Raw genomic sequence first — 19,844 nt, 5'->3', positions numbered from 1 at the left:
ATACCTTGAGTCTAAAAGAGGCTGAGAACCACTGAGCTAGGGAGTCCACTGATTAACCTGAAAGATAATACAAAACTGGGATGTGTTGTAAACACTTTGGGGGTAGGATGAAAACTGGAGAACTGGACCATAGATGAGAAAATTTTAAATTCAGTAGAAACAAATGTACAATGCTATGCATAAGGAAGGAAAAATACAAAATGCAGAGCAGGGCATAGCTGGCATAACAGTAGAAATGCTGAGAAGGGTCTGGCAATGTACATCTACAGAAAAAATGCAAATGCAAGTGTTGGCTACATTAACAGGACTATGTGCAATAGTTCTTGAGTAGAGACCCCCTCAAGAGGTGCCATAGCAGCCAGGTAAAACTACCACATGCACCTACTGTACAGCCAAATCAAGAAGGGCTGCAGCACATGCCAGTGCTCTTGAAAGCTTTAGGCTTATCAGAGAACCCTAACAAGGTGGGAAAGTGCATGCCACAGCCCTTCCCCATGGCTGTGGTGGCAGCAGCACCTGGTTGACAACCATGGCATTACTTTGTTTCCTTCTGCAGTTAATATACTTGGGCCTGGTAGTAGGTTCCTAACCTGGCAGGGGAAGCAGCGTGACCACGTAGGCGAGCTCCCCAGGGTAACTGTCTCTGATATGTCCTCCATAGGAGGTCTATATTGAGCAGATTCTTTTTGGTATTGGGTGGTGGAACCGGAGCGTGCTCCATCCACTCCATGCATTGACCTGGTATTGCAGTGCTTCCAGGACCGGTGCAAAAAAACAGGAAAAAAAAAAAAAAAAAGTTAATGACTCAGAAGATGTTAATGAAATCTAAATAAAGTGCTCATGGTTTAAGTGGAAACAGACTATAAAACGCACAGTACAGGACTCCTGCAGGGAATTGTGAAGGATTTGCTTAAACCCTCAGGCTAAAGCTTGCATAGCAGGCAAGCAGAGGCCTCGGGATATACTCCTGTACTCCTACTAGCAGAAAACATTTAACAGGCTGCTGTTTCATTGTAATGCTGAGTGCTGCTCTAGTCAATTGTGAGAGGAAGAATACGGCACAAAACAAGAAATCATAGAGTAAAATTAAAGAGACATTGTCAAGAAAATTATCCTTTTTCCTCATTAAATTTACATTGCTAAGTCTGGGTAATTCCTTGCGATTTTTGTTTCAATATATTGATCACAAATGTCTTGACAATTTTAAAACAAAATCGTGTACAATCTTACTGTGTTCCAGCATTCCCAGAGTAAAGTAGGAGCGCAGCTCTGCAATAACAGTGCAGTCTGCACCACTTCAGCACACTCCAGCAAACTTATACCAGCTGTCGTGTGACTGTAACCCAGTGGTTCTTAACCTCAGTGGACTCACGGCACCCCTCCCTCCATAATTTTTGTGACCTGAGTGACATCCCAATTTCAAAAACTCATTCTGTATATTACAGTGAATATTGGCAAACTGTGGTGGGTGCACGTGCACCTCCTGAGATTGACTGCTGCCAGCAGCATACACAGGCAATCATTGCTTGCTGCCTTTCCCTCCCGCCTGCTGATGACCGCCACTTGACGCTCACCACCAACACTACGGCTGCCTGCGGGCGGTCCCTGCTCAGCCCACCTTCGCTGCTGACATCACCATGGCTGCCTGCAGGCAGTCCCTGCTTGCCGCCACCATGCCCCAGACCCCACCCCCACCTGTGGGTGGTCACCGTGCACCCCCCCAGCCCTAGAAGGCATGAGACGTTCATGACAATGATTGCCTTCTTGCAGACAGGCCTGAAAATGGGGATTGGAATTGGCTAGACAGGGGCAAGCCTGAGTCTGTACCTCTGTTTATCTCCTCACAGCTCATACACACTTTAAAGGATCTGGCATCACCTCAGGGTGTCACAGAACTGACTGAGAATCTCTGCAGTACCCCAAGCACTCAGGAGCAAACTTACCATAGCAAACATGATTGCCCCTAGAGACTAGGGGTACGATGAAGCAGAACAACTGTGGATCTCCATGGAGGTGCCTCCCAATATAAAAAGTTGGGGAGGGGTACCCTGACACTAAAAAGGTTGGGAACCACTGCTTTACTCAGAATTGGTTAAATCATAACTGGAGTACTGGGTCCAGTTTAGGAAGTGAAATTTTAAGAAGGATGTGAAAGAACAGAGAGGGTCCAGAGATGAGCAACAAAGATGATGCAAGGGGTTGGAAAGGAAGCCATATGAGGAAAGGCCTAAGGAAGCGTGTATGTCTAGTTCGGAGGAAAGGAGATTTTCAGGGAAGAGGCTGCATGATAGCAGTTTTCAGAAACTTGGATGGTTCATAAAGAAAGTAGAAAAACCTTGTTCTCCCTTGCCATGGAGGGTAGAATGTGTGGCAATGACTTTAAACTGAAGCAAAGCAAACTGAAATCAAATCACAGAAAATATTTTAACTGTATGACAGACAATGAAACTAGCTGCCAGGGTGAAGTGATGAAACCTCTTCACTGAAGGCTTTCAAGAAAAGGCTGGAGGGGCCTCTGTTTTTAAATGGTTTAGGAATAACAAATCCTGAATCTGTGTAGAGATTCATGGGGTCCCTTACAACCCTGTGATTCTATGGGTGCTGACAGTTGTGGGAAAAAAAGCACAGCACTTTACTAGAAGAGGCATTATGTCAGTTTGACCTGACTCACCTAGTGTCTGTATAGCTCATCTGTTTCAGTGGGGCCTTGTGGTACTTTTGTCTCATAGGTGATTGAATCAGCTATTAGATAAAAGTGCCAAGAAGCCCTGCTGAAGAGTGCAAGCTATACAGACAGCGGGCAAGCCAAATCAAATGAATGTGATGCCTCTTCTGAACATGTGCTGCATTCAGTGTGGTGGCATGCGAAGTTGAAAGTAAAGCACTGTTTTTCTCTTCTTTTTTTTCCCCATATCTGTAAACATCCTATAATTCTAAGCTTCAGTGACCTGAGTTAATACTGCAGTGAAGACATAATCCAGGTTAGTGAGAGAAAAGGCCATAGCTAGTGGATTGAAAGAATCAGAGGCTTTATGTCTAAGTATTCAGACCACTTCATCACCTTGGTTCCTGGGCTCATAGCCTCTGTACAGATATGCAGTGCTGGAAGGCAGGTTCCTTCCACTATGTCCTCAAACCTCTTGTAAACCTGGATCTGCATATTCAGAACCAGATTGCAATTGGCCCTTGTGTGATTGCACCAAAATGAGGACTACATAGAACAGGAGTCAGTAACATACAGCCTGCCAGCTGAATCAGGCCTATGGAGCCACTGCATCTGGTATGCAGAATTACAGGGCTTTGCCTGTACCTATGCTAGGACTGAGCAGTGAAGAATTATGTTGGTGCTAGGGGGCTGGAAGTTGTACTTATGCAGCTGCTACTTCTCTCCTTTCCCCACTTCCTCATGGGTGGGGACCTATGCTGGGGCAGGAAGCTGGAAGCTGTGCCTGTTTTGCTGCATCTTCTCTCTGCCCCCTACACCCTCTCCCTTCTTTCCCCCACAAGGCTTCAGTGTGAGAGCAGTGCCCAGCCAGATGGGCTGCAGGGACACAGGGGATGGGGGCAAGGAGAAGTGGCAGCAGCATGGAAGCACCTCCCCAGTCCCACCACAGCACCCTGGAGCTAGGGAAGCAGGAGGTGGAAGCAGTGGCAGTACAGATGTACTCCTAGCTGTGTGGCTGTGGTAGGGGCACAGGGAAAGCCCACCAGATTTGTTCCAGCCTGCAGTTTGAGAAAGGTTGCAACTTCTGAAGTAGAAGAACCTCCTTATAATTTTGGATGAAAAGAATTACTACAATAGCACCCCCCTTAATAAGGCACTGTGAGCGTCTTGAGATGAGTGTGGTTGTGCAGTATGTGGTACCGCAAACACTTTTGCAGCACCACATATTGCAGTCTGGTGTTCTCCACACTGCAGGGGCACACTATCTGACCTTACACTGTGCAGGCTTTTCTTCCATGGATTTTTTTGACCTCTGGATATCCAGGGGTCAAACGAACCTGTGGAAAGAAAAAGAACGGCACAGCGTATGCTTGGGCAGTGAAAAGCGGAGGCGGACTGGCCAGAGCTGCGCTCTGCTGCCAGCCAGGCTCCGCATGGCAGAATCGCTGCAGCTGCAGCCCCAGGAGGGCCCCAGGACCCCAGGTAAGGCTTCTCAGTCAGCATGGTGCTGGCCCTGGCCTCCTCTACTGCCCCCAGGGTAACTTGCCATGTGTCAAAGCACGTGTGGCATGGTCATTCCCCAGGGACAAGTAGCTGTGGTGCAAGGTGTGCCACATCTGGACGTGCCATGTTTATCCTTATTTCTGTAGGGTGGCAAATCATCCAAAGGGGAGAGGTAGTGGATATTAAGGAGAAGTGCCAGCTCCCCTTCATACTGCATTGAGGGGCATAGGTGATATACCTGGAAAAGAGTCTGTTCTGTTCCAGTGGATGGGGCAAAGCATGGCCTCTCCCTACAGGTCTAGAAGACCCACAAAAGCTTATATCGTCAGAGCGAAGAGAGATTATTTTATCTGGGGCAAATCGGACATCAACTTTGTGCACCTTTCCAAGGAAAAAAGGGTACATTCTGTTTATATTCTTGGAAACAAGGCAAAAAGAGGCACTGTCTGTGTTTCTAGCCCCTGAAACAAGGGAACAACTTTTGTTCATTTTCAGTACCCTCAAGGAAATTAGATCATTAAGTTTATTACCCTGCAGTTGGAAGAGCAGTTCACTTTCTTAGGTGGGTGTAAGAGCATGGTCACTAACTTTTGTGAACTTGTCCAAAGGTTTGAGCCTTAAAGTAAACATTATTCTTTCTGACTACCTGATAACGAGATACACTTTGGCTGAGCTTACCAAATTCAGACTCAGTCTACCATTGACCTGCAGAGGCCTTATGTGTGTAGTAATCTTCTGTTTGTTCCTTTCAGAAGAGCTATACAGAAAAATATCAAGGTTGGGTAAAATGTATTCATGTGTCATCAGTGCATTATCTAGGAATTGCCAGCTCTCTTATACATGCCATTCAATACAGTCATCCTACCACTGAAATAGAAAATCAATACAACCTTACACAAGAGAAAGGTACATTTCTTTCTGCAGCTGACTTATTGCTTACAAGATTTAGATAACATGCCTGTCTTTAGACAAATCAAGATATTTTGCAAGTTTTATTTGGTGTGGTAACAACCATTACACTTTAGCAAATATTCTGAAGTTCACAACAGCAAGAGCACAAATATACTTAGCAAGCAAGCCCTAATTCTGAAAATATCTTGGCTTCTAGTGTGCATATTTAATTCTTTTTTGGAAACTTGATTATAAGGTATAACCATTTGCATAAAAAGACCAGGTGACTAGAAGACATTCCCATCATTTTTTAATTGTACTTAAAAATGTTTGATACAAAACAGTGAATAGTTCTAAGAAAAATAATGAATTAATTCAGGGAGAGACAGGGATTTTCTAAAGTACTAGCAACATTATAACAGAGATGAAAGATACCAGTTAGATAATCAAGATGCTTCCCTTAGAAGGGTAGAAACCATTGCACCCAATCTATAGTGCTTGCATTTTTCTTTTAAACATGTGAAGAATAAAATCTTTGTATTATGCTTTATCAACATTCTTGAACATAATGTTAATTGATGTAGTTCCTTGGGGCAAAAATTTAATCACAACAATGGGGATTGGGTATGAGTCTATTTGGCCAAATGTAGTGCCACAGAAAACAAGTACCTCAAGGCTAGGGACAGATGTTCAAAAAGCTGGAGCCTGAATTGATTCAAACTTTGCAGGTTAATGTAACCTGCAAAGACTGAACCAATTTGCAAGTGAATAGACATTCACTTGTGATTCCGGAAGTGCAGGCATGTACCTGAGGTGGCTCAGACTAGAAGCTGCGGGGCAGTAAAGCAGCCCTCCCTTCCCTTCCTCAGCAGTCCCTGGGGGGCATGGCCAGACCCCCGCAGTGGCTATGTATGATTACAGAGGGGTTTAAACTCCTACCCTGGCCTGTAGGGATCACAGTGGGGATCTCCCTGGAGGGGGAGGGGAAAAGTAGCCCTTGCCAGGCTTGTCCCCGAGTCAGACACCAGCTAGGGCAGTGCCTCAGGCAAAGGGGGGGGAAGGGGACAGGGAGGGGGATTAAACTTCCCTGTCTCTAGGCCCCGGCACCCCAGCTGGGGTCTACCCAGCTTTCCCCCCTGCTCCTGCTCACACAGCAGGGAGCCTGGCCAGAGCAGGCAGCCATGGGCTGTGGCTACAGAACTGAGCCAAGCTTCCATGGGCACTGATGAGGGCAGAGGCAGAGGGGCCATGGGAGTTCTGCAGTCAGATTGCTCCAGCTCCCCACCCCCAGGCCAGGTGGGGCTGTCATTCATAGATTCATAGATGCTAGGGTCGGAAGGGACCTCAATAGATCATCGAGTCCGACCCCCTGCATAAGCAGGAAAGAGTGCTGGGCCTACATTACCCCAGCTAGATACACATCTAGCCTTCGCTTGAAGACCCCCAGGGTAGGGGAGAGCACCACCTCCCTTGGGAGCCCGTTCCAGACCTTGGCCACTCGAACTGTGAAAAAGTTCCTCCTAATATCCAATCTAAATCTGCTCTCTTCTAGCTTGTGGCCATTATTTCTTGTAACCCCCGGGTGGGCCTTGGTGAATAAATACTCACCAATTCCCTTCTGTGCCCCCCTGATGAACTTACAGGCAGCCACCAGGTCGCCTCTCAACCTTCTCTTGCGGAGGCTGAAAAGGTCCAGTTTCTCTAGTCTCTCCTCGTACGGCTTGGCCTGCAGGCCCTTAACCATACGAGTGGCCCTTCTCTGGACCCTCTCCAGATTATCCGTATCCTTCTTGAAGTGCGGCGCCCAGAATTGCACGCAGTACTCCAGCTGCGGTCTGACCAGCGCCCGATAGAGGGGAAGTATCACCTCCTTGGACCTATTTGTCATGCATCTGCTGATGCACGATAAAGTGCCATTGGCTTTTCTGATGGTTTCGTCACACTGCCGACTCATGTTCATCCTGGAGTCCACTAGGACTCCCTTTCCACTTCCGTGCCACCCAGCAGGTCATTTCCTAGGCTGTAGGTGTGCTGGACATTTTTCCTCCCTAGATGCAGCACTTTGCATTTCTCCTTGTTGAACTGCATTCTGTTGTTTTCTGCCCACTTGTCTAACCTGTCCAGGTCTGCTTGCAGCTGCTCCCTGCCCTCCGGCGTGTCCACTTCGCCCCATAGCTTAGTGTCATCTGCAAACTTGGACAGAGTACATTTCACTCCCTCATCCAAGTCGCTGATGAAGACATTAAAGAGTATCAGTCCAAGGACCGAGCCCTGCGGGACCCCACTGCCCACACCCTTCCAGGTCGAAACCGACCCATCCACCACGACTCTCTGGGTGCGACCCTCCAGCCAATTCTCCACCCACCGGACTGCGCAGTCATCCAAGTCACAGCCCCTTAACTTGTTCACCAGTATGGGGTGGGATACCGTATCAAAGGCCTTCCTGAAGTCCAAGTATACGACATCCACCCCTCCTCCTGCGTCGAAGCGTTTTGTAACCTGGTCATAAAAAGAGACTAGATTGTAGTCATGTAGCAGTAGCTAGTTGGGAAGGCCCCAGCCTGAGCCTTAGCCTGCTGGGAAGGGCCCAGCCCCACAGCCCAGCTCAGGTTGGCCCCTCCACATCCATTCTCAGCAGCACCTGCATGCCGGCCTGGCTCAGCTCCACAGCCCCAGCCATGGGGAGGGGAGGAATGCCTAACAGAGACTGCTTCACCCTGGCCAGGCAGACCCTGGCTGCCAGTGGAGCAGGGGACAGAGGGAGAGATTAAATTCCCCTCCCTCTCCTTCTTGCTTCATGCTGTGGATAAAGGCTGGCCACATACCCCTGCCATGGCTTGAGCAGTAAGGCTGGGAATGCCTGACAGTGGCTGCTACACTCCAGCCAGACAGACCCCAGCTGCAGTCCCCTGTTGGGAGGTGGGGAGTAAGCCCCTTCCCTGCTCCCTTTGCCTCATGGGGCAATGCCATGCCTGTGTTTGTCCATGCCCCTGCCCCTGCTCCAGGTAGAGAACAGAGGGGTGGGGCCAGCCCTGCTTTCTGGAGCAGACAGCACAGCACAACACAGCACAGCCCAGGGCTGCAGAGCATGCTGGGATGCCGGAGGACTCTGGTTTAACTTAAACCAGGAAGGGGTCTGGGACAGAAGTTGCATAACCCAGTTTGACCCAAATCAGTTAAATCTGCTACTACATTCAACCAGGTTTATCTTAAACCAGTTTTGGCCATTTTGAAACTGGTTTACGTGCATTGAACTTCTTTTCTGTTACAGGTTTAAGCTAGTTTCTGGTCACTTAAACTGGTTTATGTGTGACTTCTATCCCTAGCCCAACTAACTATGCACAGCACTGTATTGTTCTGTGTAGCCGTATCTTACTTCTGCAGAAGCTGGTAGCTAAGAATGTCTACCCTGTATTGCCCTGATATACTACTGCTAAATGTGTGTGGAAGGGATTGGGGGTGGAGATAAGGTACGTATCTAATCAGGATCCAGTTTTTCTTCCCATGATGCATACATGAAGGAGCCCATAGAAAAAAAGTAGTTAGCTATCTTTGCATCCCCAAGATCTTTCCCTTTAAGACAGGATCCTGGAGCAGTTTGCAGCCAGGATGTAGCTGCATTGGGAAGGAGCACAGAAGGATAGAGCAGAAGCAAAGGGTCGATACACTGCCCTGTGCTTTCTGACCATCCCTCCAAGTGCATAGGATTTAGTTATGTGAGAATGCATCTCGTTCCAAGAAGAAACGCTCCCTCTTTTCAAATGAGTAAATGAAGTTTTTTGCGTTTCCCCTTGTGGAAATTTTCCTTTGTCAAAACACTGTCAGGAGGATGCTCAGGAGAAAGGGAAGCTCATGTAATGGAGCCTTGACCTGCGTCATGTTTCTTTTGATAAGAAACATGACAATAATTCCTTCCAATTAATGATAAATAAGGTCTTTTCTCCATATAATGAAAGTAGCCATGTTTTGCATTTGTCTGGATACAGAACACCTAATAGATCTGTTTAAAAAAATGGGAACACATTTTTCACCAAAATGTTGCTTTAATTTCCCCTACACGATATTTGTAAGATTCCTGAATGTCAAGCTAGGTAGAAACATTAAAAGTCAAAATACATTGAAATTATCAAATATATATATATAAAATAAAGATGTCTGACCAGCTCTAGTTTCTAACGACTCCTACAAGCTTTATGCAGATGAAATTCTCATCAGCCCAGCAAGAATGTATATAGTCTTGGGTGGGGTGCCTGCAATAAAAAAAATACATAAGAGTTACCGGATTTCTTAAGAGGCATAAAAAGCATGTCCAAGAGTCGTGCCTTATTAGTAAACTATGTATTAATTTTACTCTGAAAGATGTAATAGTGATTAGACACAAACTATTATTTTCAATGAATGGCATGTTAGAATCCTCAGTCCTTCCTCACCTTCCTGTGGTTTCTCTACGATGTTGTATCTTTGTTTTTTCTTTTCCTCATCTTCAACATCTTATCTCTGTGTAAATTCATATGCAAATAGAGGGTTAACTACCAGCTGCATGCTGATGATTCACAGATCTACCCCTCCGCTCCAGACTTGTTTCTTTCTGTTCAGACTAAAATCTCAGCCTGTCTTTGATATTCCCTTGTGGATGTCTAGCCATCAGCTCAAGCTCAACATGACTAAAACAGAGCTCTTAATTTTCCTCCTAAACCCTCTATGCTACCTCTTTTCTCAGTCACTGTAGATAACACCAGTATTCTATCTGTCATTTAGTCTTGTAACTTGTATGTTGTCTTTGATTTGGGTCTCCTCCTCTTCCTACATCACTTTATCCAGGTGATAGTCAAGTCTTCAGATCCACACAGCTAAAATTTTCTTGCACGTCCTCATCTTTCATTTTGGTTTCTGCAACGTCTTCCCCAAACTTGACAAATGTAATCTTGCCTTGCTGAAAACCCATGATTTGAACATGGGTGTTCATGCTTAATGTGGATATATGTTCATCATGGATACATGCTTTGAACACTCTCTTTGCATTCTGCCACTGGTTTTCCTTTCACTGTCACATCAAATGTAAATTGCTTGTCTTCACTCTACAGTCTACACCAGATTTTTTTCATAGATTTCAGACATTAGGGGCTGGAAGGGACTTCATGAGATCATTGGGTCCAGCCCCCCTCCATAGGTGGGAAGTCAACTGACACCAGCAAGAAATAAATCCATTTTTTCTTATTTGCGATCAAGAGTTTGATTTGATCTGCCATAAGACCAACCCCCATATGTAGGTATTTAAAACAAGCTGCACATGCATTCCTTCATGCTGCTCTTCATGTTTTAAAGGAGCTCTTTAACATCTGTAAAGTGACCTCATTACCTCCTTCAGATTCCCCTCTTCCTTGATGCCACCACAAAATTTGACAACACGTGACTGATGTGCTGAGATCATTGCTTGTCAAGACAACAAATGTTGCCCTATTATTTCCTTGTACTCTTTTGTCTGTAACTAACCTTTGTTTCTTGTTTTCAACTTAGTCTTTGCCCCAAAGGACTTACATTCTATCATTTTGTTCTGTGTTTGCATAGCACATAGTGCAATGGATTCTTGTACGTGACTGAAGTGTCTGGGACCTAAGAAAGCAAATAATACATCACTGATCCAATACTGGACTGATTTATCAGTGCACCTCTATCAAAGGCCTCCCCTTCTCTTCCTACTTTGTCTGCCACTGCTGTTTTCTCCACTGTCCCCAGAGGTGGGGGAAGCTTCAAAGCTGTTCCTGCCTGCTCCAGAAAGGCTGCTTGGTAGCTGGATTCAGCTAAGAACAGCAAGAGCAGCAGCAACGATGGGCAGAGGGGTTCCCCTCCCTGCACCTGCTCCCAGGGACCAAGAATAGAACAGTATGGATAAACCACAGAAAGCTGGGGAAAGGCTAAGCTACCAAGATTAGGGGGGACATTCTGGTTCTTGAAATACAAGGCAAAGGTTGCAACCAAAACAATCACATGAAACTCCTCAGATTTTTCAGGACTAAAAAGAATACCTTCCATAGTCGCATACATCTTCACTTCCAGAGACTGCATATTTAAAAGCTATTTATAGAGTTACAAGACTAAGTGCTTTTCTGAAAAGAGTGATTTTTTTTTGCCTGAAGACAGAAATTTGCTTATGAAATACTTTTTTAATCATGCAACAGCAAAAGGGAAAGAGTAAAAGAAAGGGAATAACAAACCTGTTAAAATAATGCAATATGAGTGTCTACCAGCAGATGTATTGTATACTAGCTATTGCACTTTAAATTCATAGCCAAGCTTATCTCATAATAGCATGATTGTGGGGACAAGTCTTCATATTCATTTCACCTTGCAACTTCATGCATGCTAAACTGATTTAAGAGTGCCAAAGAGGACTTTGTACCACTTTCACTATATTGGCATTTAAACCAGTTTAAATTTAAGCTTATGCAACTGCATAGAAAAGCCCTTAAAAAAGCCCTCAAACACTTCACAGTGCTTAGAAATCTTGGCTTTTTAATATGGAATATGTACCTCTACAGGAAGGGCAATATTTCTCACTGAAGCCAAGAGTCCAGCAAAACTCAAAGGGATTTTAGATATGGATATGTATAACAAGACTATCCAAAGCTCTTATGCTGAACACTAAAAATCTAGCTGGAAAGGGTTATAAAACTTGATTATTCAAACTTCAAACCAACATATTTTGATTCAATAGAGATAGGTAGCTGTGTTTTAATTAAGCCTTGGTACAAACATTTGGAGAGATTAGGGGATTAGGAGATTAAATCACATTAAAAGTGGTCACCTAATTTGACTTGGTTCACCCAGGCGTGGACCCTATAGTTAGATCCCTAGTTAGGTCAATCTAAGTGTGAACTGTACAGAGGCTCAGGAAGGTTAGAGAGAGTTAGATTAGGTTGGCCATTTTTAGACCTATCTTGAAGGTAGTCTTAGATTGGGTCCAGCAAGATGGATCTAACTGAAATTTTGTACAGTTCCTGGTGCAACCCCAGGGCTTGGAAAGTGAAGTAACTGGCCCTCACCCTTGGGCTGAGCTTTTCCTACTCCCCTTGGCACTGGGTTACTTTTAGCCCCCCCTCTTCTTGTCTACCCCCAGATAACTCCCCTGCCCCCAAGTCCACCCAACCCCACATCTTGCAAGCTACTCCTGGTGTGGGTTTTACTGGCATTCATCAGAGCTGGGAGCTGATTGAAGTAAATCAGGGTGGGGGGAGGAGTGGGCAGGATTGGGATAGTAGGTTCATCGGGGGGCTTGTTCATCTGGGGGTGGGGGTAATGTGAGAGACTAAAAATAGCTCCTGGTCGTGGGGGAAGAAAGAGCCCACCATCTTGCCAAGCTCCCCCTCTGGACCCTGCTAGACCCCTGATCCCCTTCCCAAAGATCCCACTTGCCCCTGACCCTCACAATCCCCCCTGCAGACCCTACTTCCCCTTCGAAACCCTCCTGCAGACTCTGCTAGCCCCCCAATCCTTCTGACCCCATTTGCCCCCACAATCATACCTAACCCCCACCCATCAGTTCCCCCCATTGCAACTTACTTTAGATCTGGTGGCTGTTTTTAACTCAATCTAACCTCCCTGAATGTCTGTACTTACCCTAAGTGTTAGGGGCAGATTTTTCTGAGGGTTACCACTTCAGCCTTTTGCCAATTTTTTGTCCACCCTGGAAGGTGCTAAGACACTGTCAAAGATAAAATATCATAGTGGTATAAATGAACCTCCAGTCAGATCCATTCTCACCCTTTCTTTGTACCTTCACTTTATAGTTCTAGAGAAGATTTTCTTTTTATCATGATTACAGGTGCACCAATGCATCGGTTCATATTGTATCAGCACCAATAAAAGGAAAATTGACATTACTGGCAATCAACTTTTTTTGGCTGATATGGCTGATAACATTGCCAATAAATGCCACATGCATGTGTGACTGGTAAGTCTGAACAGTAAGTCTGTGGTGGGGAAGGAGCACTGGGAGGATGGGGCAGATTGAGACCCCCACAGTGAGGGAGGGAGTGGGGCTGGGGCAGGTACTGCATAGCCAGGGGCAGGGCACAGGACAGAGCCGGGGCTCAACCAGGAGGTGCGGGGGGTGGGGTACGGAGTAGCTCCTACCACTGGAGGGAGGCATACCCCTGGAGGGAGGCATGGTGGGCATGGTCTCCCTGGATCTGTTCACAGCGGGCATGCCCATTGCATGCTCAGGGCTGAAGGATGCACCAGCCTCTTCTTGATGGGGGTCTGGGTCCAGACTGCCATGGCACTGAAAGCAAGGTATGATGAATTTTGGGATGGCTGTAGCCCCTTCTCCCAGTACCACTGCCACTCGTCCCACCCAACCTGAACATGGCCTGGGCCCAGCCCCCTTACTGGGAAGATGCTGGTGCAGCCTTCAGCCCTAAACACACAGCAGGCAGCCTGCCCACCCCCCCATGCACAGATCCAGGAGGCACATGCCCCCCATACCTCCCCCTCACACAGCAGTGGGAGCCATCCCTCCACACCCCCTGGATAACCTTCAGCTCTGTCCTGTGCCCCACCCAGCCCTGGCTCTGCAGTGCCTACCTCAGCTCCAGCCCCACTCCCTCTGTCACTGCAGGGGCCTAGATCTGCTCCCCCATGCCCCTTTCCTCTCCTCCACCCCTTCCCCCCAAGTCTTACCAGGCAGACACTGCTCTCCAAGCTGCCAGGCTGCATATCGGCAATTGGATTGGTATTGGCTAATACTGATGGCCATATTAACCATCCGCATTGGCCCAAAAAATGTTTATTGGTGCACTCCTAATCATAATGAACTATAAAATATAAACATGTTTTAATCACCCGACTAATTCCTTTCTGGGTGTTTGAGGAAAGTATGTTGCTGGTACAACTTCAATACCTTATTTTAAACAACCAGAATTATTAAAAGTGCTTTTTATTATGTAATATTAAACACATGTATATAGATAGTATTCCACACTTCCTCTTACCAGTCTAGCAAGCTTTTGGTTATCTGTAAATTATTTTAACACTGGTATATAAAACATACTGGGTGAACACAACTTCAGAGTCTAAACCCCATTTTCAATGGAACTTAAACTTCTCAGTCATTTAAGTGTTATTGAGAAAACTACTGAGTATGGTAGATATTTTAAAATCCATATTCTACCTTTAAATTAGATGAATCTTATATGATGCAATAGACACCAATATAAATTAGTAGTTCTTCCTTTTGGTTGATATTTGTGATGAAGTAAGACACTGAGCTTTTGCTGCCACCTGTAGATAAATGTCTGAAGAGCAGAACTAGTGTTTTGAAATGATGGATACTGCCAAAAAGGAAGAGTGAAGGTAGAGAGCCAATATCTCTCTATGAGAGACACTGGTTTCAAGTTAATTTATGTCATATTGGTCAAATGTGGGAGGAGGGAAGTGAAAGGGAAAGTAAAAATTAAATTCACAGTTTTTTCACATCTTCCCTTACAGTAACAATGATGTCAATTTTTACTGAATCAATACAATGAAGGAAGTGAGTCAGTATGGATGTGATAACTACACTGAAAGAAATATAGCATGACTGGATGATCAGTAGAAATGTAAGTATTATCAAGAGGTAACTGAATAAATTTAAAGATTTTAAATGAATTTATGTTAATAGGGGTAGGTGATGACTAGTACAAACTACATACAGGGTTTGACACTACAAAATGTTTTAAACACCCTCAAAATAAAGGAAGATAGCATTATTCATCAACAACCCACATGAAGCTTACCATCCTTCATTTAAAAATGCTCATCAGGCATTATTTAGAAACTATGAAATTGATTAATGGGGCAAAAAAGGATAAGATGATAATAAAACCCTTGTTTACTGCTGCAACATTAAACACTTAAGTGTGGTTCCAGATTTTATTTCATGTCATCACTGACTTACCTCCTTCATAACAACCACTAAAATCTTTTATAATGATTTATTACATAAAGACATAGAAAAAGAAGAAAAGCAGTTGATTCTTCCTGACAGGAAAACAATCCTCTTTAATTTTAGACAAAGTCTTTTATGAGGATGGGCTATTAGATAGTGGTATTAATTGTATTACAATGGTAATATTGGTAATTAATTACAATTAATATCAATGATATTAAAATGGTAATAACTGATCTTTTGATGAGAGGAAAAAAGAGTAAAACTGATATTACTGTTCTTGTTGTTTTATGTAAGGCCAAAAAGTGGGGGGAGAAAAGAGATCAGTAAAGAGATGCTGGTGCTTCCTTTCAATTATAAACTCACAGGTAGAGAAACAGGGCTGAGCACAAAATCTTATCAGTCCCTGGGTATGTTTACATGGGACAATGTAGTGTTGTGTAGAGATATTCTAGCTAGCTCTGAATGAGTTACTTTGGGTCCTGGAAGTAGTTCAGCTGTATGAACATGACACTCCACCCCAGCTAATATATCCTGTTCCTCAGTGAATTTAATTATCCAGGTCACAGCATTCAATGGCTATTTTGCTACCAGTATCCAAGCCAGTATCTATATCGGTATCCAGTATCCATTCAGAACTGATTCTGCATGGTGTTCTATTGTGACATTTATACAGACCAAAGACAGCGGGTAAACTTTATCAGCATAGGGTAGTTTAAGAAGGCATTGGTACTAGCTACCCTCCTGGTTACATGTTCACAACACTGTTACAATAGATGTGGTTGTCCTGGCTGCTAACCAAGACTTGTTTTAAAAAGAAGAGAAAAAGAAAAAGATACCCAGAGAGGAAATGAGGTGATAAAGACACACATCTCTGATTCATTTAGTCTACAAGATGCAGCTCTACCCTGTCTTTTGCCTGATTTCAAACTAATGTGGTTACCTACTAGTCTCTGTTGATGGAACTACTGAGGTCATATAATTCCCTCTCTGGTCTAGTCTGATAAGAATATTCTTCAGACCAGAAGAGTGGAGGCCCAACAGTGAGATAACAAGGATGGTAGTACTAACTATTATTGGCAAAGTATGTTCCTTCTAATTTAACCATTCCCTTTCTCCAACTTAGTTGCCCCCGAGATAACTAATGTCCAGGAGGTGATGACCCAACCCTATAAAGCCCATGTTATTGATTGCTACTAAATATGACTTTTATTTCTAGAATCATTCACCTCCCCATTGTGCCAACTCATGACCATACCAAGCGCAGTAAAAGCCCCATATCATGGTTCATTTATTTTTTAAAAATGTTCAAGACAGGATGACTAGTACATTTACTGACTTTTGCAAATGATGCAACATAACAGGCAAGTTCAATCCACCTTATGGAGTCAGGGGGTTTTGGCAGCATTTCTGTGGCAGTGGGGATACACCTGCGCTGCTGCTGGATGAAGACCATGTCCATGCCTCAGCTGAGCAGTGGGGAGACACAGCAGCAGGAAGGTCCTAGTACTGGCCTGAGTCTGGTCATTCCAGCCCACCACTAGAAAATTGCTAACTGCCAGAGGCATAACAAGGCAGACGTGTGCCCAGAACAGCAGCAACACCATGAGACAGCGGTGATTTCTGGTTGCCACTATACTGGTACTGTGGCTCTGGCAGCAGCAGTTATTTTCCTGTCCTTCCCCTACACCCAAGCTGGCGCCAGTGCTGGGGACTCACTCCACCTTAGTTATGCTACAGTGAAGCACAGCATTTGATGGTGACTCTGAAATAAAGTCGGTCAGAAATTTTCCAAGGTGACCTTTTGTTGATAAATGCTGGTTATTTGAGCCTGGGATGGTTCACTTGAAACATTGCGGGTTCAATGAATTTTCATTTAATCTAGGCTTCCTAGAAGGTCTGTCCTGGCATTGGGTCTTCCCCTGAGCCAGGGTGCTTTGCAAGCTCCTTGCAGCTACATGGTGAAAGACACATTTTGTTGTCATGCTATTAGCAACAAAGCCAGCAAGAACATCAATTTCTCTGAGCACCTGCAAAGTTTCCAGTTTGTCATAAATTATGGGGAATAAAATTGGTTTTGGTCCATTTGAGACTGAAATTAGGCAACTCCCCCCCAACCAGGCATTTCTCAAAAATCAGAAAGCCTATTTTTCAGGCAGCTTCACTTGGAGAATATTTGTTTAACTTGGACCAGATCCTATCCCTACTTACAGACCTATTTGTTGTACCATGGTATGGTGGGCCCATGGATGGATCTAGAATTTTGAAAAGAGGGGTGCAGATGAGGAAGTACATCATCACATGTGAAAACAACATACTTTTTTCTCCAGATGAAAATAAACTAGAAGCGTTACTAATATGCTAGGAGCCCTAGGGCTATATTGTTCAGTTTATGATTGAAGCAAAAACCAATATAACTTCATTGGAATGAGTTGAAAACAATTTGCAGAGCTGTGGGTCATTACCAGGGGCACCTAACAACCTGCAGAACAAAGGCTAGCTAAATTGATGGAACATCAAGACCATTAAGAAGAAGAGAGGTCATTAACACCTGTGGAATGAAGAGTTTAGAAGGGATCAGGTAGATTATAATGAGCCATGAAGTCAATTGATTCTTTCTGCACTGCCTGACTAGGAATGCTGCTGTCACTGCCAGGCTGTTAGTTGTAAATTTGGATGGACAAGGAATCAGAGGAATGAAGGTGCACCAGTGCGCCTCCTCTGGATGGGCCTCAGACACACCACAAAAATGACAGAGGGCACAACTGGCAATTCTGTGGTATAACAAATGTAAACCAGGGGTGGAAGTGTGGGTCAAAGGTTAATAAAAAGTGCTCCAAGTGGGGGTGGACACCGAGCAGAGCACATCAGCCAGCGCCCTTTCCCATTTACAGGAACCAGAGCGAACTCTCTTTAAATTACTGGAACAACTCTAAAAACTTGGGTTACAAGAGAATACAACTGGGGACGCTTTCCTATTAGCTCACAGCTTTCACTATAGCCAGGTATCAGCTAACTGGAATATTAAACCTACTGTTAGGAAGTTTCAAAAATAGGGTAGTGGAAAACATACAAAAATGATTCAGGATGGAACAGATTGGTGAGGAATCTTGTGTTCCTGCACTCCCAGAAGCTGTAAAGATGAAGACTTTCTATCAGACTCCTTCTGGGGCAGATTAACAAAACAGCTATTCCAGGGAAAAATTTAAAGTAGAATACTTATTAGTCCCTGCTACACATTACATATATTGTGCAATTCATGGGTGAATTTCACAATAAATTTAGACCAGCAACACACGCAAAGTAATTATTGCACCATCAAAACTTCTATCCTGCTATAAAAAAAGCCAACCAGCTCCGAAGTTAATGCTTGGAAATGTGTAACAGCTCTAGGGGCCTTGCTCCACATTATGTATACTACACTCATTCATGGGTGAATCGTTCAATATACATAGACCAGCCACACACGGGAAGAAATTATCACACAATAAAAACGATGGTCCAGCTACAAAAAGAGCTAATGAGCTACAAAGTTAACGCTTGAAAATGTGTAACAACTCTATAGCTCCTGCTCCATGTTGTGTCCATTACACAATTCACAGGTGAATCACACACTAAAAGTATACCGGCCACGCCTGCAAATTACCATGCCACAAAAATGAGGCCCAGCTACAAAAAGAGCCAACCACCTACGAAGTTAACACTCGAAAACATGTAACAGCTTTAGGGCCTGTGCTCCATGTTACACAATTACACAATTCAAGGGTGAATTGTGCAATAAATGTAGACAGCCACACCTGCAAAGCAATTACCACACAAGAAAAATGCCAGTCCAGCTCCCAAAAGAACCAGCCGGCTCAAAAGTTAACACTTGAAAGATGTATAACAGCTCTATAGCCCTTGTTCTACGTTAGATTTATTACACAAATCGCCAGGGACTCGCACAATAAATGTAGACGGGCCATAGGTGGGAAGAAATGATGACATGATAGAAACGAGGGTCCAGCTACAGAGAGCCAACCAGCTAGGAACCCAGGCAGGGGCAGCCCCATCCTCTTCCTGGGGGGTGTACAAAGGTATACTAGGCAGAAAATGGGGGTGGGGCTGTGCTATGCAGGGTCTTCATAAAGTCCTTGTGCACTTTTAAACTTTAATAACTTTGTTTCTATCACACCTACAACCTGTTAATGGCATTAAAAAGCAAATGTATTAAAGTTTTAGGACAACTAGAGTACACAATGGTAGACTTCATAAGTAATAACAAATTTATAATTAAACAAGATGGAGCTCGATGTCACTACGCTCTGAATGTATGACAGTTCCTAAATGACATTATCCCAGAGAAGTGAATAGGCAGAGGTGGACCAGTTGCTTGGTCACCTTGTTCACCTGACCTGTCGCCGTTGGACTTCTTCTCACGGGGAGGTGTTAAAAGTGTAGTTTACTTTTCAAAACCACATTCATTGGTGGAACTTAGGGCTAGGATCACCAATGGAATTAGTGCAGTAACTCAAGAGCAACTGGAAAATGTTTTCAAGGAGGTGGAAGGACGGACTGAGTGCTGTATCATGATGGATGGTAGTTACACTGAAGTCTAGCATTGTGTACTCTAGTTGTCCTAAAACTTTAATAAAATTGCTTTTAAATGCTGTTTACAGATTGTTTCTATCGTACCAACAACCTAAGCTGGTAACGTTTAAAAGTGCACAACGACACTATAAAGACCCTGTACATCTTCAGGTCAAACATACTCATTTGTTTTTTTTTAACAATACCTACTGAAACATCTGTTTTACCTATGTTATCCACAGGAGCATGCAAACAGATCTGTTCCGGCCGGGAACACCATGGCTCTGTGGG

The 19,844-nt window shown here is 44.4% G+C and overlaps 1 long non-coding RNA gene and 1 pseudogene across 2 annotated transcripts; one reads left to right on the top strand and one right to left on the bottom strand.

Moving 5' to 3' along the window:
- The first annotated feature begins 543 nt into the window (after positions 1 to 543).
- LOC149872988 (U2 spliceosomal RNA) lies at positions 544 to 775 on the top strand (annotated as a pseudogene).
- Positions 776 to 5,378: 4,603 nt separating this feature from the next.
- On the bottom strand, positions 5,379 to 19,830 carry LOC149872987 (uncharacterized). 2 transcript variants are annotated; one of them, XR_016441063.1, is made up of 4 exons: positions 19,781 to 19,818; positions 9,490 to 9,556; positions 9,220 to 9,309; positions 5,379 to 7,558 (listed from the first exon to the last, which is right to left on the bottom strand). It is a non-coding gene; the product is annotated as an uncharacterized LOC149872987 (long non-coding RNA). The 2 variants fall into 2 exon arrangements; XR_016441059.1 differs by lacking the exon at positions 9,490 to 9,556 and having other exon boundaries at positions 19,781 to 19,830.
- Between the last annotated feature and the right edge of the window lie 14 nt (positions 19,831 to 19,844).

This window comes from Crocodylus siamensis, chromosome 1, assembly GCF_052110815.1.
Source record: "Crocodylus siamensis isolate JL-2025a chromosome 1, ASM5211081v1, whole genome shotgun sequence".
Lineage (NCBI taxonomy): Eukaryota > Metazoa > Chordata > Crocodylia > Crocodylidae > Crocodylus > Crocodylus siamensis.
This window is presented reverse-complemented; position numbering and strand designations above follow the sequence as displayed.